General features: G+C 38.4%; 1 long non-coding RNA gene across 1 annotated transcript; it reads left to right on the top strand.

Moving 5' to 3' along the window:
- The first annotated feature begins 13,678 nt into the window (after nt 1-13,678).
- Nucleotides 13,679-22,530, top strand: LOC133236636 (uncharacterized). The gene is made up of 3 exons (XR_009732955.1): nt 13,679-13,813; nt 20,346-20,472; nt 22,414-22,530. It is a non-coding gene; the product is annotated as an uncharacterized LOC133236636 (long non-coding RNA).
- The last annotated feature ends 1,147 nt before the right edge of the window (nt 22,531-23,677 follow it).

Genomic DNA, 23,677 nt, shown 5'->3' with positions numbered 1-23,677 from the left:
GCTGTTAGAAAAAAAGAAAAAACTTCATTCCTATTCAGGGCATGGACTGCAGATTCTACCCAATTATTTAGGAGAAATCAGTAGGTGACTTCAAGCCACAGGAGTTATGCAGGCAGACCAAATCCTTGAATCTATCATCTCTTAACATTCAGGAGGTGAGAGAATGAGCTAGAAGTCCAACTCAAGGTCTCAGGCTGTCTGTAAGATTTCTCTTCTTTCTGCCAGTGGCTTCTTAATTCAAACAGAGCCAGCTTTCCTAAAGGTTCCCTTCCATTATCCTAGTCTATACTCAGAATTGCATCCCACAGCTTCCAAATTCTATATGATCCAAATCCAGCCCAACCTGGTCACTTTTGTAATCTGATAAAGAATTATGTACAGGTTGTGATAAATGATTGATTAAAAAACAAAAAGGTGTCCATCATCTGCCCAAATAATATTGGAGAACCATTGAGACACTGGTTACTTTTATCTTGCCTCCATAAAAAAAAAAAAAAAAAAATTTACGGCGGCAACTTGATAGTTGAGAAGGAGGGAAAACAACAATCGGAGGAATAGAAGAAGGAAGTTTTGACTGTTTCAATGAGGGAGAAAGGGCCGTTAAGTATGGCTGCGTCCCTTTGCTGTTCACCTGAGACTATCACGACATTGCTAACTGGCTATGCGTGCGTGCGTGCATGCTAAGTTGCTCCAGTCATGTCTTAACTCTGTGCGACCCTATGGATTGTAGCCCGCCAGGCTCCTCTGTCCGTGGGATTCTCCAGGCAAGAATACTGGAGTGGGTAGCCATTCCCGTCTCCAGAGGATCTTCCCCACCCAGGGATCGAACCCAGGTCTCTTGCATAGCAGGCAGATTCTTCACTGTTTGAGCCACCAAGGAAGCTATTCTTGCCCAGAGAATTCCACGGACAGAGGAGATGCTGACTGGTACACCAGTACAAAATAAGAAGCTTAAAAAAATAAAACAAAATATTAACATTCATTTTTAAACAAAAGAAGACTGGAGAGGTTAGATGAATTACTACATGGAAAATGTGCCTGCTCTCTTTTCCTTAGATATTCCTTAGACATCTGTCAATACCTCTCACCCTCAATCTGTTGCTCTTCTGTTCTTTTCCTCTTCTCCCCAAGAGCACACAAAGTTTAAAAAGACACCTCAATGTCAGGGTCCCAGCAAAAAATGTATCAGAAAACTGCATAATCTATAAAGAGCAGGATGAAGTAAGATGCCTAAGCTGTCATCCTGCCTGGGCCATTGTGAGAGAGCTGCTATGCGAGCTCCTAAGTAAGCAGAGACAAGGATCTTTCTCTTTTTTAATGTTTATTTGGCCAAGCCAGATCTTAGTAGAGGTACACAGGATCTTCCTTGCACTATGTGGAATCTTTCCTTGCGGGGCACCATGGAATGTAGGATCTTAGTTCCCCAACTAAGGATGGAACCTGTGTCCTCTGCATAGCAAGGTGGATTCTTACCCACTGCACCACCAGGAAAGTCCCAAGAATAATTTTTGTTCAATACACCTTTCCTCCCAGCCAGTTTGGCAGTATACATGTATATATTATGTGTATATAATTGCCTCTGTCAAGAGAAATAGGAACAATAAAATGGTTTGCAGTTTTGATGTCCAACCACAAAAAAATGGTATGGTTTTTGTGTCTTAGTTTCAAGGCAAGTATCAGTACATTGTAAACCTGGGCTGCTTCACTCATTGATATCTTCTGTTGAATGGATCTTTCATTCATTCGTTGGGGTTTGCTTCATCTCTTTTGACTAAAGTTTGTGCATATGCAGCGCTTCTCTGCTCTTCACAAATTCTTTAGGCATGTCTCCCTATCTGCAGTTTTTGAATCAAGAGCAACCTGATGGCTCTATTCACAAATGCTCTGACTTTTCTGAAAGGTTCAAGTACAAGGTTTCAACCAACTCCCTTTTACACTGAAATTTCTCTGGGGAGATCATGGTCATGGTTCTGGGAGCTAAGACTCAGAGCAAGAGACAGACATAAAACCTATGTTTGTATGACACAGAGCCAGTCACTTTTTAAATAATTAATCAATTGTTCAAGAAAAATATTCTACCCAATGAAGACGTCTATCAGAAAAGCTGTTTGGAAAATTCTTTGTAAAGAAAACCACCATGTATGTGATTTTTGTTTATTATTTGTCCTAGAAATACAGACTTAGAAATACAGACATTAGTTAGAGATATGTGGAAGAAATAACAGATAAAAGGAATTCAACACATATTTTGAGGGATCTGGAAAAAATGTGTTTTCAGTGAATATTCTATGGATGTAGTGAATAAAAATTACGAATTTGTATGTCTTAAAAGACACTTGTCCCTTGGAAGAAAAACTATGACAAACTTAGACAGCATATTAAAAAGCAGAGGTGTCACTTTGCTAACAAAGATCTGTATAGTCAAGCTATGGTTTTTCCAGTAGTCATGTACAGATGTGAGAGTTGGACCATAAAGAAGGCTGAGCACTGAAGAGTCTAGTCCGTAGGACTGCAAGGAGATCAAACTAGTCCATCCTAAAGGACATTAACCCTGAATATTCATTGGAAGGACCAATGCTGAAGCTGAAGTTCCAATAATTTAACCACCTGATGCACAGAGCCAACTCATTGGAAAGACCCTGACACTCAGAAAGATTGAAGGCAGGAGAAGGGGATGATAGAGGATGAGATGGTTGGATGGCATCACCGACTCAATGGACATGAGTTTGAGCAAACTCTGGGAGATGATGAAGGACAGGGAAGCCTGGCCTGTTGCAGTTCAGGGGGTCACACAGAGTTGGACACGACTGAGCAACAACAATGTCTTAACAAGATTTCAACAAAAGAAATATAAGGTAACTAAGACAGATTTTTCTTTTAAAGTGAAAATTAGATTTTAATTTATTTTTGTTCTTTGCTCTATGATTTCCCCATGTCTTCCTTTGCCTTTCTCCTTTAAAGGGCAAAGTAACAAAATTCCAGCGTCCAGGTGGACTCTTTAAACTCAGTCTTCACTTAGTCCTTCCTGACATACACTCTGATGTAAAGGGAAACACCAGCTTTGTTTTTTCCAAGTTCTGCCCTTGTTGCTGCTAAGGTGCTTCAGTCGTGTCCGACTCTGTGTAACCCCATAGACGGCAGCCCACCAGGCTCCCCCGTCCCTGGGATTCTCCAGGCAAGAACACTGGAGTGGGTTGCCATTTCCTTCTCCAATGCATGAAAGTGAAAAGTGAAAGTGAAGTCACTCAGTCATGTCTGACTCTTAGCGACCCCATGGACTGCAGCCTACCAGGCTCCTCCATCCATGGGATTTTCCAGGCAAGCGTACTGAAGTGGGGTGCCTTAGTCTACTCTCAATTAAAACATTCAGGGACTGGTTATCCATGTAGTGAAGTGTGTGGGATTTGTCAGTGTCCTCTGTCTTCCCTTTATTCCTAACTTTTACACTTTTTTTTTTTTTTTCTCATTAGCACTGCACTCTGACCACAAATGAAGGAAGGGACAGTAACAGCAGTTCAGTATTTTGGTAGAAAGATCAGCTGTAATAAAAATTAAAAGGAGTGTCTTGAATAAGGTACAAGATCATCTGGGGTTTTTACATTTTTGTGATTAAGAGGTGATTAAGCTGTGTTCTACTATAACCACCAGTAAAATGAAGATGGAAGAACTAACTCTCTTGAGCTGCAACATCTAATTGAATTCTGGGGATAGTCCAAAACAGGCCACTGTATAAAGAGATAAACCAGGGTCTTCTGTTTTCTCCTTTCTCCCCACCCACCTCTAATGAAGGGGTAGCTGCTCCGTGTAAATTTTTAAGAACAAATTTGAATGTTCTTCCTCTACTAATAAGCACCCAGACGACCAAATACAGACATTACTCACACAATATCAGCACTGCTGAAACTACAAACACATCATTTTCTATTGCAAGCTGAGCAAGAAACAGCTATTTTTATGAATCTGCAGAGTGGTTTGATCGTGTACAAAAGGAGAGAGTGAAAATCACACCAGGGTGAAAATCATATTACACACATGAAGAAGATGACTTAACAGTCTGTGCACAAGTATTAGATATGGAATGAAGTTCATCTGAGCCCTTGGCTGTGAGAGAATCATTTCCTAGGTAGGTTGATAAGAAGTCTAGGGGTCCCCAAGGAGAGAGGTGTCTGGAATTCTCAAGGAGGAAAAAAGGACAAACTTTTTTTTCCTCTGCATTCCTTAGCATTATGTATCCTGCCTGAGGACAGTCTCTGGATTAAACCTGGCTAATCATGTCATCTTAAAATGTAAATTATGGGAGTAGGTCTGGTCTTTACAAGGATTATATAACAATAATGTATCCTGCCTGAGGACAGTCTCGGGATTAAACCTTCTGGCTAATTCTGTTATCTTAAAACGTAAATTATGGGAGTAGGTCTAGTGCGGTCTTTACAACCTCCAGACATTCTTTGGATTCATTGAGAGTATATAACCCCACTGCTAACACTAGCAAGGGGGTACCCTTTCTACCCACTTCTGATGTCTATGTCAGAAGTTTCTCTATCTCCTTTATACTTTAATAAAACTTGATTACACAAAAGCTCTGAGCGATCAAGCCTCATCGCTGGCCCCGGATTGAATTCTTCTCCTCAGGAGGCCAAGGATCCCAGAGTCTTTGCATGGTTCAACAAAAACCTTTCAGCTGCAGCAATATACTCTAAGACTTTTCACTAGAAATATATTGTTAAGAAGTAAATATTTTATGCTTGATGTCATGATGGTGATTTTTTTTTCTTTGGTCTTGGTTTTCTGTATTATTTTAGATCAGTTGTTATTAGGACTTTGTCAAGAAATGTGTTTGAATAACTAATAACTGGTGTCTACTCTTCTAAGAGTTAACCCCCCTCTTATAAAAGCAAAAGCAGAATTTTATATATAACTACTTCCTTGGTACGGTTCACATTCATTATGGCATTGGAAAAGGTTAGAGAAAGCCACGGGGTGTTGTTTTAGGATTAAATGAAACAACATAAAAAACAAATATGAAATGATGGCCACACACTAGATGCTCTATAAACGTTAGCTGTAAAGCGTAATGTATTTCCAAAGCCTGATGTTTCTTTTTCCTGAATGGACTGTTCCACTTGTGCTTTTCCATTTTTCCTCATTCAGTGATGTCAGGATGAGTAGTTAATTGGTCCAGCCCCTTTCAATCTTTGTCCTCTCTATCTCTGTCTCACTTTCCATATATAAAATGCATTATGTAAAGTTCAAAATGAAAAAACCAAAGTTACCAGTTAGAGAAGAATAACTGCTGGAGATTCTTATCAGAGAAAAATACACTTACCTTTTTTTGTTTGACCCATTAGATTTTTAATCATGTTTGGTGAAAAAGGAGGGAGGAGCAAAATAGAAAATTAAACCCTATACTATTTGCATGGGGAAATTTTGAATTAATATAATGAACAACTTCATCATTAACATAAAATGAACTTAGTTTCAGACACTGTAATCTGTCTCAATGTCCTCCATCTGCTTATTGGACTAAACTGTGTAAGTATGTATTACTGGGAAAAACTAATATTTATCTTGTAAAGTATGATTTTCGACTTGGAGGGTGCCTAGATTAAATGCCTAGTGATTAAAGGAAAATATCTGGTATCTTTCTAATACACCCATGTGTCTTTACTAACAGTTGATCTGACGGAAAGTGATCACTTTAATATTTCAGGAGATCAGGTTTAGATATGCATATGCATACATGTGTATACATACACATACACACGCGTGTGCTTGGTCGTTCAGTCATATCCGACTATCTGCAACGCCATGGACTGTAGCTGCTGGACTCCTCTGTCCATGGGAATTCTCCAGGCAAGAATATTGGAGTAGCTTGCCATGACCTCCTCCAGGGGATTTTCCCAACCCAGAGATAGAACCCAGGTCTCCCACATTGCAGGCAGATTCTTTACCATCTCAGCCGCCAGGGAAGCCCATACATACACACACACACATGTATAGACTGATGCACATATCCACTTGTACCCACACAATCATATGTCCAAAGAAAGAAAATTATACCGAAAATACAGTGTCCTTTAAAAAAATCATCAGGCCTCACAGTTGATGTTTTTGGCAATCCTATCTATGCAAGCAAGTGCCACCTGGACAAGACGTACAATGTCTCTGTTACTGGAAAAGTACCCTTGCGTGCCTTTCCAAATTCCCATTCTCCAGAGACCAGTTACTTTCTAAGTTCGATCACGGCAGACGAGTTTAGTCTGTCCTCGGAATTCAAATGAGTGGAAAAATGCAGTATGTTTTCTTATGTCTCTGGCTTCCTTTACTCAACATAACGATCATTTTATGTTGTTGAGTTTATCCTAATTTGTTTCTTTTTATTGGCACAGTACATGAATAATCCAAAAATTATTTACCCATGTTCCTCTTGATAATTATTTGGTTTGTTTTTCTTTTCTGGCTATTCACAATGAAGCTAATACCAACATCTTATAAAAGATATTGTTTGGACATATGTTTTTAGTTTTCTTGAATAAATACCTAGGAGTGAAATTACTGGATTAAGGGTAAGAACATGTCTAACTTTATAAGGAGCTGCCAAACTGTTTCCAGTATGGTTGGATCACTCCTATCAGTGAAGTATTAGTGATCCAAATGTTCCACATTCTTGGAAATATTTGGAATTGCTAGTCTTTTTTCTTTTCAGTCATCATAATTGGTGTAAAATAGTACCTCATTATGGATTTGTTTTTCTCTTGTAACTAATGATGTTGAATATATATTAATATGTTTATTGCCCTTTTTGAGAAATATATATTTAAATCTTTTAATCATTTTATATTAGTTTTTGTTTTCCTTTTATTGTTGTTTTGTAGGAGTTCTTTATGTATTTTGGATAAAATTCTTTTGTGAAATCTATCCATTACAGGTACATTTTTCTAGGCTTAGACTTGCCTTTCCATGTTTAATGGAGTGTACAATAATAAGACTGTTTTAATTTTGATGAATTGCAATTTGTTCATTTGTATTTTGTGGCTTCCGTGGTGGCTCAGAGGTTAAAACATCTGCCTACAATGCAGGAGACCTGGGTTCGATCCCTGGGGCTGGAAGACCCCTTGGAGAAGGAAATGGCAACCCACACCAGTATTCTTGCATTTCCAGTAGACTTGCCTTTCCATGTTTAATGGAGTGTACAAGAAGAAGACTATTTTAATTTAGATGAATTGCAATTTGTTCATTTGTATTTTATCTGAGAAATCTTTGCCTGTCTCAAAATAACAAAAATACTCCTCTATGTTTTCAGCTAAAAAGTTAAATGATCAAAAATTAGTTATCTGTGTGTGGGTGACCCTTTTCCTAGACTATTCTGTTACACGGATTCATTTTTCTGTCTGAATACCAATACTACGCTACCTTGATTACTGCCACTTAACATGTTTTAAAATTATATAATGTTAATCCCCCAACTTTATTCTAATATTGTAAAGTAATTAGCCTCCAATTAAAATAAATTGATTAATTTTTAAAAAGTAGTTTGACTACTCAAGGTACTTTGTATTTCATATGAAATTTAGAATCAATTTATCAATGTCAATCTCTACCAAAGCTGCCCCATAACTCCTGGGATATTGATAGGACTACACTGATATGATAGATGAACCTATGGAAAATTGACAGTTTAAAAATATTGAGATTTTTGATCTGTGTACAGGGAATATCCTTCCATATATTTAGACTCTCTTTCATTCTTCTGGGGATATTTTGTAATTTTTAGTGTACAAAGCTTGCAAACTTCAAGTTAAATCTATCCTTTTATATTTTTGATTCCATTATAAATGGTACTGCTTTTCTCATATCTATTTCCAGGTGCTCACTGATAGTGTATAAAAGTATAATGGATTAATTATACATCGATCTGATACTATGCAAGGATGCTAAACTCACTTGTTGGTCTCATGGTTTTATATAGATTCCACTGGATTTTCTACACAGACAGTTATGCCATCTGTGAGTAAATACAGTTTTACTTCTTTCTTTGCCTTTTGTTTCTTTTTCTTGCCTAAATGCACGGGCTAGACTCTTAGATACAATGCTGAGAGAAAATGATGAGAGTCAGCATTCTTATTTGTTGTCTGTTCCTTATTTTAGGAGGGAAGCATTTAGTGAAGTATCATGTGAGTTGTATGTTTTTCCTAGATGCTCTTTATTGGGTTGGGGACATTCCATTCTATTTGTAGTTTCCTGAAGTTTTACATGAGAAATGAGTGTTGGATTTTATCAAATACTTTTTCTGTGTTTACTGAAATGACGATGTAGTGTAGTACTGGTTACATATAAGTTTGTAAAATGATCATATATATAAATTTATAAATATGTTTATATATATATTTATAAATATAAAAATTTATAAATATTTATAACATATATAAATTTGTTAATATGTTCAAGTACATTCAGTAATTGATTTTCATACATGAAAGCAACCTTGCCTTCGTGGGATAAACTCCATTTGGTCCTGATTTATTATTATCTTTTTAACATATTGCTGAATTCAATTTGGTAACATTTTGTTTAGAAATGTCACCTCTATGTTCACGAGAAATCTTGGTCTGTAGTTTCCTTTTCTTATAATGCGTTTGTCTGGCTTTAGTAACAGGGTACAGCTGGCTCGCAGAATGAGTTAGGAATTGCCCCCTCCTTTCCAATTGCCTGGAAAAGTTTCTGTAGAAGTGCTATTAAATCCTTTCTTCTTTCTTTAGGTTTAATTTGTTGTTCTTTTCTTAGTTTATTAAGGTAAAGGCTAAAGTCATTGATTTGTGAGTTTTCTTCATTTAATAACAAGCATTTAATGTTGCAAATTTTCCTCTTAATGAATGTTGCATTAACCAGATTTCAAAAATTTTAACTATACTTTAAATAATTTACTTTTAATTGCTGTAATATTTTATCATAGGTAGGCAGTCTTGATTTAATGATTTCCGTTTTCTGTGCTCTTAGTGGTTTTTGAATAAATTTCTATGTGGATTATAATTGATTTGGTTTTTTGCAGCAATTTATTGATATCATTTTTATAGTTTTTAGCAGTTTTAAGACCACTTAAAAATCATTCTATTTCCAAATGTTAAAAGCAAAAATGAAACCTATGATTTAATCATTTGAAATCATTCTATCTCTAAATATGAAAGACAAGAATGAAACCTACTATATAGAAGATAATTTAACACACTTTTAGTTCGCATTCTTCCCTTTAGTAGTACTTGAATGCATTATCTATAATTTTAAGTATTATTTTTATGTATAGTATGAGTACCTATTCTTTCAACTGTTGTTTTATGACATTTAGATTTGTAATATTTACAAAAGATTTACAAAAATTATTTTCACTTCCCTTCACACTTCACTGGCTTAATTAATCAATTCTTTACTATGATGATTTGCTCATTTTATGTTTTCTCTTTTGAGTCACTTTTCAGGAAACCACAATAAGTCTTTAAATAATTTTATTTCTAAAAGGTTCACAAAGTAGCACATTTTAAGACCTTGTTCTTACAGCCAAAAATTTAAAAACACATATCTACCTCTATTACCGTCACAAGAAAAAAACAAATTTAGACCTGGTCTTTACAAGGATGTATCTTGCTTGAGGACAGTGTTATCTTAAAATGTAAATTATGGGAGTAGGATTGATGAGGTCTTTACAACCCCCAGATATTCTTTGGATTATATAACTTCATTGTTAACACTAGCAGGCGGGTACCCTTTCTGCCCCCTTCTGATGCCTATGTCAGAAGCTTTCTCTATCTCCTTTATACTTTAATAAAACTTTATTACACACACAAAAAAAAATAAAATAAAATTTTTAACCAAAACTTTTCCCCTCAAAACTTAGAAGACTGTCTAGAGAAAAGCTTCATTGCCTGCCAATTACTCTCTCAGTAGATTTTGAAGAGATATCTAAAATCAACCATTTTAAAAGAATTTTTAGATATCCAATTTGTCTTTCTCTCAGAATACATGTAAAATTTTTCTGATTTTTCATATTTCAAAATTTTGCCCAGATGGGTTTGAGTTTGGTTCCTTTTAAACTAATTTTGCTTGCAATGGAAAGAGCCATGTTGATTTGAAAACACTGGTCATTTTTCCCCAGAGTATCTTCTTTCATAATTACTTCTACTCCTTTTTTTCTTCTCTTTTTCAAGAATAGCAGTATTCTATGCATATGACATAAGTTTTTGCCTCAAAGTCTATCATCTTTCTGTCCTATGATCTATATTCTTAGAGGGTTTTTCTGGTTTGTCTTGCTGATTGAAAACATCAATCTTGCAGGCTATTCATTTGGTTTCTTGCTCTCTTTGGCAAAGATTCGTATTTCTGCCTTTGTGCTTATTATGCCCTCGCAATTCTTTTTTCTCTCACTCAGCTCCTTCTTCATCACAATATATTTTGCTCAGTTATTTGGCCTTCCTCTCACATGTCATTCTGCATGCTACTAAGGCCTTCCAGGGTTTCCTAAAACCTTATTCTTGCTTCTCTAGAAAATCACATTAAAAGATACGTCATTGTTTTAAATCTTTGTAATGATGCTTACTTTGTCTCTATTTGCCTTTTTTTCTTTTTTAAACATACCAGCCATCCTGGTAATCTCTAGCCATCCTAGAAATCTCATTAGATTTCTAGCCAGAAATAATATTTTTTTTCAATAGAAGTGTGTCCAGTTTGTAAGTCCAACAGTTAGTCTAGATACCCAACTAACACAATCCACTATACAGTACTATAATAGGCTTATAATACTCTTCACACAAATAATACACTAAAATAAACACAAAAAATAAAACATTTTTAATCTTACAGTACAGTACCTCGCAAAGTACAGTAGTATATTACAACGGCTCACATACACAGTCTGGCCTCGAGTGAGCAGGTAAGAAGAGTCACAGGCTCAAAGAGGAGAGGAGATGGGAGATGGTAGAGCCGAAGGATCACCAGCAACAGAAGAGAAGGGCAAGCTGCGATTTCACTCATGCCTGACGTTGATGGCACAGGTTCTGGTTCCTTGCTGAATTCAGAGGCTCAGCACTGAACCCAATTAACCTCCCTTTTCATATGACCCTATACTGCAATTCTGGTTTCCAGATTTTTTTTTTTTGATTGTATTTATTTATTTTTTAATTTATTTTTATTTTTAAACTTTACATAATTGTATTAGTTTTGCCAAATATCAAAATGAATCCACCACAGGTATACATGTGTTCCCCATCCTGAACCCTCCTCCCTCCTCCCTCCCCATACCATCCCCCTGGGTCGTCCCAGTGCACTAGCCCCAAGCATCCAGTATCGTGCATCGAACCTGGACTGGCAACTCGTTTCATACATGATATTATACATGTTTCAATGCCATTCTCCCAAATCTTCCCACCCTCTCCCTCTCCTACAGAGTCCAAAAGACTGTTCTATACATCAGTATCTCTTTTGCTGTCTCGTACACAGGGTTATTGTTACCATCTTTCTAAATTCCATATATATGCGTTAGTATACTGTATTGGTGTTTTTCTTTCTGGCTTACTTCACTCTGTATAATAGGCTCCAGTTTCATCCACCTCATTAGAACTGATTCAAATGTATTCTTTTTAATGGCTGAGTAATACTCCATTGTGTATATGTACCACAGCTTTCTTATCCATTCATCTGCTGATGGACATCTAGGTTGCTTCCATGTCCTGGCTATTATAAACAGTGCAGCGATGAACATTGGGGTACACGTGTCTCTTTCCCTTCTGGTTTCCTCAGTGTGTATGCCCAGCAGTGGGATTGCTGGATCATAAGGCAGTTCTATTTCCAGTTTTTTCTTGGCATTTTCAGCCAATCACTGCCAGAATCATTTTTTCTATTCCCACATCTAGAGTTAGCTTCATAGACACGCATCTTTTCTTTAGAAACCAAGACTTCCAGCCCTGCCAAAAAATAGGAATGCATGTTCTCATCTTCAAAAGTTCACAACTTGAAGGTTCGTACATAGGGGACTTACTATAGATAGGCTATAACGTCTCATCAAGTTAGGACTGAACTGTCAAGCATAGAATGTGTAACCCTCTTAGGTATGGATGAGCAAATTGAGACCCAGGGAGGATACAGGACTTGTCTATTGTCACACAATTAGCAACAGAGCTGGAGCTAGGGTAAGACTCTTATGACTCCTAATATTTCTTCTAATCAGGCAATTTTTCTGATTGGGATTATAATGTAGAAATGGTCCCATCTCAGGTACCTAGGGGAACTGGGGCATAAAGATGTCACTGTCATTTCAGAGCCCTTGCTTCTCAAACGACCACAGCCATCATTACCAGAATTGGTCCTGTGTTATTTCTTTTACCATCCCTTCAGCCCTGATGGTCAAATAACAGACCAGAACCAGGTCCAACAGCCTCTGCATCTCCAGGTGCTGTTAGAAATGAAGACCCTTAGCTTTCACCTCCAACTGGCAGAATCAGGATCTGCATTTTAATAGGACCCTGAGGTGATTTGAAAAAAAACTTTAAAGTTTGAGAAGCATCCACCTCAATTTTAAATGCCTTTTAAAGGGAGGGAGAAAGAGAGAAAGCAAAGGAGAGACAGAGAAAGAAGAGAGGGAAAGGAAAGTGCCACTAAAATGTTCTCATTCCACTCGTGTTTAATAGGAAACCAGGGACTTACTTCCATTGTTTCCTTTCCTCTTCTTTTTCCTCTTTATTTTTTTCCCCAGGCTTTTTTTGTGGCTGTTGCTGTTATTATACTGAAGAGCTACATGAGACAGAGAGCTTGGCAGCCTTCCCACAATCCTCAGCATGTGGGAATAGCAAGTAACATAGTGTTAGCCCCTGCCAACTGGTGGTTCCGTGTAAATGTCTCTGTTAACAACCAACACTGCTGCTAGCAGCCATCGGAGCAAAGCAGCAAATCTGTTCCTCTCTCCGGTGTGGGAAACACCACCGAAAAAGTCACCTCATTACTTGATTAAGATGTATCAATCCTGGAAATTGCTGATCTAGAACACCGAGTCTCTGGCATTTAGTTCATTCTTGATTCAACAGAATAGTTTCATCCTGTCTCTTACGTATTGTCTCCCAGTACTACATGCCATGCAGAGAATGGTAGTAGTGAAACCTTTTTATGGGGGGAGAAGAAAAACTGTTTGGGGTCAAATCCTGTCTGCTGTCTCAAGACAGCCTTTCAGTAAGTCCTTGTGGCAAAAATGAGAAAAGATGGATGGTTCTGAAAAGATCAGGGTCCCAGAGATCACTGATAAGAGTTGGAAAATTCATTATTTTGTTGTAAGTGTCCTAATTCTATTTTGAAAACCACTGAGAATTTTCCTCCATATCCGAGGTACGAAGGCCCCACCCCACTGCCAGCCTGTTTAAATGCATTGTTAAAGATCCCCTGGAGAAGGAAATGGCAACCCACTCCAGTATTCTTGCCTGGAGAATTCCCTGCGAAGAGGAACTCGTAGGCTACAGTCCATGTGGTCGCAAGTCAGACATGACTGAGCGAACACGCAGCAGCAACAACAAAGAACAAGTCTACCTGTACAGCCTCACACCCAGTTCCTCTCAATTTCTCCCCCTCACCCGCATAAGACGCAGTTTATCTAGCTCAGTCATTACCCACGTGGGGCAGGAGTGGATAGAATTCAGTGACAAGCTGCTTCTTTCGGTTATGATGTCACATTACCTCTTTAAGAGCAGCAGGTAACCCATCTTCGGCGATCACCGGCACCAAGAGTTGAACAATAACAAAAAGATTCTTCCAAAAGATTGCGTTTTCTTTGAAAGCAAAGGTGAGAAGAAAGAAGAACAGGATAACACCCCCAAGAAGTCATCTCATGGCTAGTTATTTTCAATAAATACTTTCTAAATACTTGTAGCTGAAATAAGTGGGTTCCACTTTCCTCCCAGAAACACCTTCCTTGATTGAAAAAGGATGCAAATTTGCTTTTATTATCAACTTCCTGTTGAAGTTCAAGTAGAGCCATTTACCAAAATTTTGTGGTTGCTCTTTCATATTGCTACCTGGTCATGGTACGGGTATAGAAACGCAGGGATGACTATTTATTTATTTTGAGGCCTATGTACTTTGTTAGGAAAATAATTCAGCCAGTATATATTTTTTTAGCTTATTGGAATGGAAAAAGAATGAAAACCTGGTAAAGACAAAGAACACATAGGTTATATAGGAGCGCAATACAATTATGCTTGAAAAAGTTTTAAAATTGGCAACTTTAAAAAATAAGAACTAATTTAAAGTACATTCTGTTTCAAATAAAATGCGATCTTTCAAAAGGATGACACTTTTACATGAGTAGGCAAGTTAGGGAAAACTGTTGACCAAAACTGAACTGCAAACCTACATAGCAATACATGTATTTGAAACTACAAATAAATCTGGATTCTGATAGAAGTTTATGTGGCTCTCAATAGGCAAACAGAACTTGACACTGGACAGAGCTATTTAGGTAATGACCTTTCTCTTTCACAAACATGATGAAGTGAACCAAGGAGCAAGACAGCATCATCTGTGGCCATGTGTGAAAATGAAAGGATTAGTTGCATCCAACTCTTTGTGATCCCGTGGGCTGTAGCCTGCAAAGCTCCTCTATCCATGGAATTCTCCAGGCAAGAATATTGGAGTAGGTAACCATTCCCTTCTCCAGGGGATCTTCCCAACCCAGGGATCAAACCCAGGTCTCCTGCATTGCAGGCAGATTCTTTACCGTCTGAGCCACCAGGGAAGTATGTACTTCCAGAAAAGTAACCCTGCCACCCAAGGGTAAATCACTGCATCCAAAACCATTCATTTAATTCTGATGCAGGGTTTGATCCCTGATTGGGGAACTAAGATCCCTCATGCCACGTTGTGTGGCAAAAATAACACAAAACAGGAAAAAAATAAAAAAAAAACACATTCATGTGACCTCAGGTGTTAAAGAGAACTGGTGTTGTCATAGTGGAAGAGCTAGGGTCCAGTATGAGAAAGAGGCTTCAGTGGCTCACTTTTAGGATCCTAAGTACACAAATTTGTTTGTGCTGGTACAAATTTCTTCATGATAAACCTTATGCTTTAGCCAAGTGGACTTGCTTCCATGCTTAACCACAATGTTCATTCGCCCATTTCCCATAGATTTGCTCATGCCTTTCTCTTCGCTTGGAATGCCTTTCCAACTCCTCTCAGGGCAGGACACCTCAATGCCATCTCTTCTGTGAAGTTTTCTCTGATCCCCATGAGTTCTTCTTGGTTATGTGTACACTGCAACTTGTCCAGCAATCTCTCAAAGAATTTTCATATTACTTTTATGGCCATTTTGCCTGCTGCCCTGTGAATTCCTTAAAGGAATAATCATGCTAAATTCACTTTTATTGTCCCCCGTCCAATAAAAATGTAGCATACAGTGGCCATTCAATATATGTTTCAAAGTGAGCCCTCATCTGAAATACTGAGAATGGAAATTCTGAGTTTGAATTGAAGTGGAAGGATGTTTTTTCCCAAAATTCTGGAAGATTTGAATATACTATGCAAAATTAGTGATCAAAACATTGTTACTATTAAAACTTAGGTCCACAATGGAACAGGGCAAAAGGCTAAGAGACGAGACAGAGGGAACGAAGTTAAGAGTTTTTTTTATATCTGAGAATTATTTGGACAATTTTACTTTTCTGACCTTGAACTATAAGTTTCTAAGAAATCCACCTACACATGCTTCCCTGATGAAGTCAGCATGAGGCAGAGTGCTGGCCACAGTGTTTTATCTAAGCAGGAGCAAGTAACAACTGGTACAGTTTCAGGACTACAGTTAAATGAAAAATGGTTTGGCACAGACTTCAAACCATGTTAACATAATTGAGCACTGAGGTAGGGGTAGGGGGCAAATTTTATTCTACTTTTCTTTCTGGAAATAATTTGCTTTTTCTATATTTACAGTGTATCACAATCCTCTGAATACAGGTAGTAATAGATAGGTGTACACATTCAGAGGGCTTCCCTGATAGCTCAGTTGGTAAAGAATCTGCCTGCAGTGCAGGAGACCTGGGTTCAATCCCTGGGTTGGGAAGGTCCCCTGGAGAAGGGAAAGGCTACCCACTCCTGTATTCTGGCCTGGAGAATTCCATGGACAGAGGAGCCTGGCTCCTCTCTATATATACATATGTGTGTGTGTCTCTCTATATATGTAATGTCTCTATTTCCATCAGCAGTATCAAGTGATTAAAGAGGTTCATTTTTGATATAATGTTGAAAATCAAATAGTATTCAAAAACTGAAAATAGTATAATCTGCTCAAAATACGACCATCTTATGAAGATCTTTGGACTGAACCTGTGTATGTAGACAACAAAGGGTCATGGTTGTGTTTTTGCAATTTTAACTCACTTTTGTTATCATTTACATTTAGCCTCTCTGGTATCCTATATCTAACATGATGAATGCCTTGCATTTACATCAGATTGTACGCTTTCTTCAGAACTCCATTATTCCCAATCTGAACCTGACCTATGAAAAGAGCACTGCATTCAGTTGATACACATAAATTTTTTTTTCTATTTGTATGAATAAATGACGTAGAGACCAAGCATCTTTCACTGGGGATCTAGGGCCCAATAATCACATGGGAACCTTGAGGCACTACCAAGCCACCTTCATATTAGGGTGGGAGACAAGCCTGTCAGGCTCGATCAGGATCAGTCCTGTCAGCATTCATAGATATGGGTCTCTGCCAGAGATAACCTCTCCCCACTACTGGTCCTGTCAGGACTTAAATGTGAATCCTTCAGTTTGAGACAGATATGATCCTCTTACAAGCGGTGGTTGTTGCTGTTCTGTTGCTCGGTCACATCCAGCTCTTTGCAACCCCATGGACTGTAGCCCACCAGGCTCCTCTGTCCACAGGATTTTCCAAGCAAGAATACTAGAGTAGGTTGCCGTTTCCTTCTCCAGGGGATCTTCCTGATCTAGACATCAAACCTGCCTCTCCTGTGTCTTCCTGCATTGGCAGACAGATTCTTTACCACTGAGCCACCAGGGAAGCCTGGAGAAAGATGTTAAATCCAACTGAGAAAAGAGCTCATAGATTTAACATTATGATAAGTAGGAATTAGTAAACAGGACCAGAACTTTTCATAAAGATTTTTTTTGGGCTACGTAATATCATCAGGGAAAGTGGAAGTAAAAAGGAATAAACCTAGACAGGATGGGGAAATTCCAGCTGGAAGAGGAACAGTGCAATGAAAGAAGACTCAAACCAATGCAAATAAACTTTCATCTACTTAAACCATTTTTTGGTGACTGTTATAAATGATAAATATAATAATTACTATTTGATAATAATAATAATATGTCAGACACTGTGCTAACCATTTTTCCTAGGGTTATCTGATTTAATCCTTTAAGAGAATCCTGGGAGGCAGGTGATATTATTCTCATTTCAAAACTAAATAAAGGTTATAGATGTTAATTAACTTGCCTGAGATCATGGAGTTCAAGAAGGATGCAACTGGGATTGAAACTCAGATGCGTCCACCTCCAAATCCTAGGCTCTTCACATAATGCTGTTAATGTGGTGAGCTTATGCTTTCAAACTGTGGTGCTGGAGAAGACTCTTAAGAGTCCCTTGGAAAGCAAGGAGATCAAACCAGTCCATCCTAAAGGAAATCAACCCTGAATATTCGTTGGAAGGACTGATGCTGAAGCCGAAGCGCCAATACTTTCACCAACTGATGCTAAGAGCTTAATCATTGGAAAAGACCCTGATGCTGGGAAAGACTGAAGGCAGGAGGAGAAGGAGATGACAGAGGATGAGATGGTTGGATGGCATCACTGATTCAATGGACACGAGTTTGAGCAAACTCTGGAATAATGAAGGACAGGGAGGCTCGACATGCTACAGGCCATGGGGTCACAAAGAGTTGAACACGACTTAATGATTGAACAACAAAAACTTCACATAGAATGCGGCCTTCAATGTGGCCTTTCCTACTCCAATTTCCACTGTAAAACATAAATAAAATTTAACAACAATTGTGGCAAGGCTGGCCACAAGACAAACACGATTGGTCTTAAAAATTTTATAGGAAATAACACAGTATATCTGAATTTTGATACCTAACAATGCATTGAACTGGGCTTCCCTGGTGGCTCAGTGGTAAAGAATCTGCCTGCAATGCAGGAAACTCTGGTTCGATCCTGGGTCGGGAAGATCCCTTGGAGGAGGGCATGGCAACCCACTCCAGTATTCTTGCCTAGGAAACCCCAAGGACAGAGGAGCCTGGTGGGCTATGGTCCATGGGGTCGCAGAGTTGGACACAGCTTAGCAACTGAATGACAATAGCAAACATGAATATGGCTTAGAGGTGCTGACCAAGCACCTTCCCTCAGCTAGAGAATTTTTCTAGTTAGATTTGCATTTAATATTATCAATCACCATCAATCTGTAATAAGGATGTAACAGGTAGGAGACTACTTTTCCACATATCCCATGGAATGCAGCTGCCCATCAAATAATCTAGAAATTCTAAAGTTGCTTCTTTTATTCTTCCAGGATCATTGATTATAAACTCACATTCATGAATTTTGAAGAAAGAAACACTATTAATTTGTCTTTGTGGGGGAATTTATAAAATTGTGTAAGAGTCAAGAAAGATTGATGAAAGGAAAAGATTAATACCCGTGTAGTGCCAAGAGGGTGACTAATGCGATTACTTCCTTATGAAGCTATAGCTCTCAAACTGTTGATTCTAATTTTAACAAAACAAACCAGATTTGAAGCCCATGCATTGACGTTCTGCCCAAGAATATTTGAATATTCTTTTTACTGGAATTAGAAACTTTATTCCAGTAATGAGGAGAGCTTTCCCTACACAAAATTAGGTAATTATCATACTTGCGAGCAAATTGGCTTCAGCCACAATGAATAATACATATGGGCACAGAGACTAAAATGTTACTACACAGTACTTTTTATTTAGTATGGAAACACTAATCAACCAGAAGTATAAAAACATGAGGAATTCATTTGTTATTGCCATTTCTCCATATTTATAACACTATAGTCATGAGTGGGTTTTGTGGTAATTATTTTCCTTTCTTGATTTGCATTTGATGTGTTCACATTGCTTTTGTTTTTATTATCTTTTGTTTCTCTTCCTGACCTAAACACAAATACATATATATGTATATATATGCTGCTGCTAAGTCGCTTCAGTCGTGTCCGACTCTGTGCGACCCCATAGACGGCAGCCCATGAGGCTCCCCTGTCCCTAGGATTCTCCAGGCAAGAACACTGGAGTGGGTTGCCATTTCCTTCTCCAATGCATGAAAGTGAAAAGGGAAAGTGAAGTCGCTCAGTCGTGTCCAACTCTTCGTGACCCCATGGACTGCGGCCTACCAGGCTCCTCCATCCATGGGATTTTCCAGGCAAGAGTGCTGGAATGGGGTGCCATTGCCTTCTCCCATATATATAATGAGAATGCATTATTCAATTAATTTATTCCCTGTAACCTTCATTGTTGTTGTTTAGTCACTTGGTCATGTCCGACTCTTTGCGACCCCATGGACTGTAGCCCACCAGGCTCCTCTGTCCATGGGATTTCCCAGGCAAGAATACTGCAGTGGGTTGCTATTTCCTTCTCCAGGGGATCTTCCCAACACAGGGATCAAACCTGCATCTCCTGCATTGGCAAGCGTATTCTTTACCACTGAGCCAGCCTTGTTGTGTCCTTTCAAATATAGCAGAAATCACATCTCCGCTTCACTAAAATAAGTGTTTCATTTTGAATTGAAGATATATCTATCGATGTCTTTCAGCTCCTCCTAAGACAAACTCACCTGTCCATCTTTAATACAGTCAGAAGGAGTCCAAGAGAAAACTAGAGGAATATGAAAACAGAATCACCCTTTTAAGACTGACAGAATAGCTAAAAGGTTCATTTGAATGAATAATAAAATAGGCATTTTTTAAAAAGTTGTCAATATCTGTGTAACAACCATTCCAACTTAAACGTATCATTCTCTATCACATTCTATGAACTGACTGGACACAACCAAATGGTTCTTAAGTGGTGTTTCTTAGGCAGTTTCCTCAGACTCATTTGGGCTGAATGCTCAGAATGGCTCGCTCTCATGACTGGGAATGGATTCTGGTTCTTGACTGGGAGCATGTGTAGGGCTCACCAGGTTACTTGGTCTTCTTACATCATAGCAGCTGGGTTCCAAAAGCAAATGTTCCAAAAGATCAAAATTAGAAATACCTTAGTTATCTATCGCTGCATCACAAATTGTCATAGCCTTGATCCTATAAAAAACACTAATTTATCTTTTCACAGTTTCTATAGGTCAGAAGTCTGGACACATCTTACTTCTCTGCTCAGGATCTCTGAAGGTTTCAGTCAAGGTGTCAGCTATGACTATAGTCTCATCTGGGGTCAAGTTCCTTTTCTCAGCTCGATGGTGGTTGGTAAAATTCATTTCCTTGCAGCTGTAAGGAATTCGCTTCTTCAAGGCCAACAGAGAGCGTATTTGAGTTCGGGAAAGATATCAACCTTTCCTTTTAAGAACAGCTTTATTGAAGTATAATTCACATCCCATACATTTCACTCATTTAAGGTTTATAATACAATGTGTTTTTTTAATATTTTCACAGAGCTGTTCAACTATCACTACAGTCTGAATTTAGAACATTTTTGTCATCCCCAAAGAAACTCTGCCCAATAGAAGTAATTCTCCATTCCAGCCTCATCTCCAGCCCTATGCAACCACTAGTTCCTGTTCTGGCCATATTAATGGAATCACCCAATATGTATTTTTCGTGACTGGTTTCTTTAACTTAGCACAATGCTTTCAAGGTTGACCCATGTTGTATCCTATATTAGTATTTCATTCCTTTCTACTGCTGAATAATATGCCTTTTAAGGATATATCACATTTTATTCATCTATTCATCAGTTGATGTACATTTGGTTTGATTCTACTTTTCTTTTCTTTTCTTTTGGCTAAGGCATGCAGCTTGCAGGGCCTCAGTTCCCTGACTAGGTACTGAACCCAGGCCCCAGAGGTAGTGTAAGCACCAAATCCTATTCACCAGACCACCAGGGAACTCCTGGTTTGCCTCTACTTTTGAGCTCTGGTAAATAATGCATTTGTCAACACTCATGTAGAAGATTATGTGTGGATATATGTTTGCATTTCTCATGGTTTTATGTCTAGAAGTGGAACTGCTGGATTCTATGGGAACTCTAAGTTGAACAGTTTGAGGAACTGGTAAACATTTTCCAAAGTCTCTATCATTTTACATCCCCAGTAGCAATGTACAAGGGTTCCTACAACTCCTCATCCTCATCGACACTTGTTATTATCTGTCTTTTTTTATCATATCCATCCTCATGGGTGGGTAGTATCTCACTGTACTTTTGTGTCTCATTTACCTAATGACTAATGGTATTCAGTGTCCTCTCATGCATATCTTTATTGGGAAAGTGTCTATTCAAACTCTTTGCCCCTTTTTAAGTTACATAATTCATATTTTTATTATTGAATTGTAAATGTTCTTTATCTATCATGGACACAAGTCCTTTATCAGATATACAATTTGTGAATATATTTCCCCTTCTGTGAGTTGATTTTTCACTTTCTTGATTAGGTCCTTTGAACCATAAAGTTTTTATTTTGATGAAGTACAATTTGTCTGTTATGTCTTTTGCCACTTGTACTTTTGAAGTTGTATCTAAGAAAGTAGTGCCTAATCCAAATTCATGAAGATTTACTCCTATGTTTTCTATGGGTTTTACACTTGCTCTGTTATCCATTTTGAGTTCATTTTTATGTATAGTATGAAGAGAGATCCACCTTAATTCTTTCATGTGGGTATTCAGTTGTCCCAGCACCATTTGTTGGAAGACACAGCCTCTTTTAATGAGCCCACCTGATTAAGGCTGACCTAACCAGGATAACCTCCCTTTAACTCAAAGCCAACTTGTTAGGAACCTTAATTATACCTGCAAATCAATTCATCTTTTCCACATATGGTGAGATCCTTTATTGTCACAGGTCCTACCCATAATCAAGAGGAGAGTGTACTATTGGGCATGGACTCTAAGGGTGAGAATTTTGGAGGGCATCTCAGAATTCTGCCTGCCACAGGAAACTAGCATTGTCTTAAGGCTTGGATGCTGAAACTTATAGAATATCATTTTGATTATATTCTATTGCTCAAGCAGTCACAGAGTCCACTCAAATACAAAGGAGAAATTATATATTCCACCTCTTAATGAGAGGGGAGTCTAAAAACTTGTGCCTGTCTTTAACGTACCACAACCTGCTGTCATAAAAGGCAGTAGTAGATAAAATTGTTTATTAAAATATTTTACTTCTGATTTTCTTTCTTTTAATCTCAAGATTCTAAAGAACTCTGAAAAGCAAGAAGATAGCATCTGATAAAGAAAAACATGGAACAGAATACAGTAACTAGCCAAGTTCCCATCCCCTAGAGGAAATAAAAACCCTGTTCTAATGTGAATTGAGCATGATTCTCTGTGAGTTTGTGCTTAGTGGGTGCCCAGATGAATCACCTTGGCTGTCCCATGGAGTACATGTCCCTCTTTGTGAGAAGCAGGTGGTCGATGACTGACCTTAGGAAGATAATTCAAATCAGTTTTTTTCAGAATTAAGAGCTCCAAAAAGACTCGATTAGACCTGAAAGAGAAGGTCTCATTTTGATTCTTGAGGAAACATCTGAGTTCGTGCTAGCAACAACTCCATCCCCACCATTAGCTTCTTCCCTCTCCCAGGTTAGCTCTAATGATGTAATCTTTGAATTATCTTTGCCAACCCTGAGCTCAGTTGGTAAAGAATCTGACGCTATTGCAGGAGACCCCGGTTTGATTCCTGAGTCAGGAAGATCTACTGGAGAAGGGAAGAGCTACCCACTCCAGTATTCTTGGGCTTCCCTCGTGGCTCAGATGGTAAAGAATCCGCCTGCAATGTGGGAGACCTAAGTTTGATCCCTGGGTTTGGAAAGATCCCCTGGAGAAGGGAAAGGCTACCCACTCCAGTATTCTGGCCTAGAGAATACCATGGACTGTATAGTCCATGGGGTTGAAAAGAGTTGGACACAACTGAGTGATTTTCGTTTTCATCCAGGAAAAAGGAGACCTGTACAATATGCAAATTTCACAGGAATAAACAGCTTTAATGGTCAAAGTATTGCCCAAAGCTTTTCCTCGTGCAAAAGGGTAATCAGAGTTTTTCTTCACTTCAAGCAAAATCTCTGTATTACTCCATTTCTGCAGCAGGTGAATAGGCCTGTCTTGAATATATAAGAAACATGGTTATTCTCGAAATATATAAAAACCACCTACCTCATTCTCTTTTTACGATCCAAAATAAAACTGAAGTGGAAATCTAGATATCTGAGGCGGGTTGATAGAACATCATATAGAGGAATGATTAGGATGTTCAGGTAGTCGTAGGACTTCCCTGGTGGTCCAGTGGTTAAGAATCCACCTTGAAATACAGAGGACACGGGTTCAATCTCTGGTCTGGGAGGATTCCACGTGCTGTGGAGCAACTAAGCCCATGCACCACAACTACTGAGCTGGCACTCCAGAGCCCTTGCTCTCCATCACGAGAAGCCCTCACACCACAGCTCCAGAGTAGCCCC

This window comes from Bos javanicus, chromosome 23, assembly GCF_032452875.1.
Source record: "Bos javanicus breed banteng chromosome 23, ARS-OSU_banteng_1.0, whole genome shotgun sequence".
NCBI lineage: Eukaryota > Metazoa > Chordata > Mammalia > Artiodactyla > Bovidae > Bos > Bos javanicus.
The sequence above is the reverse complement of the archived record's forward strand: the minus strand, read 5'-3'. Positions and strand labels throughout refer to the sequence as shown.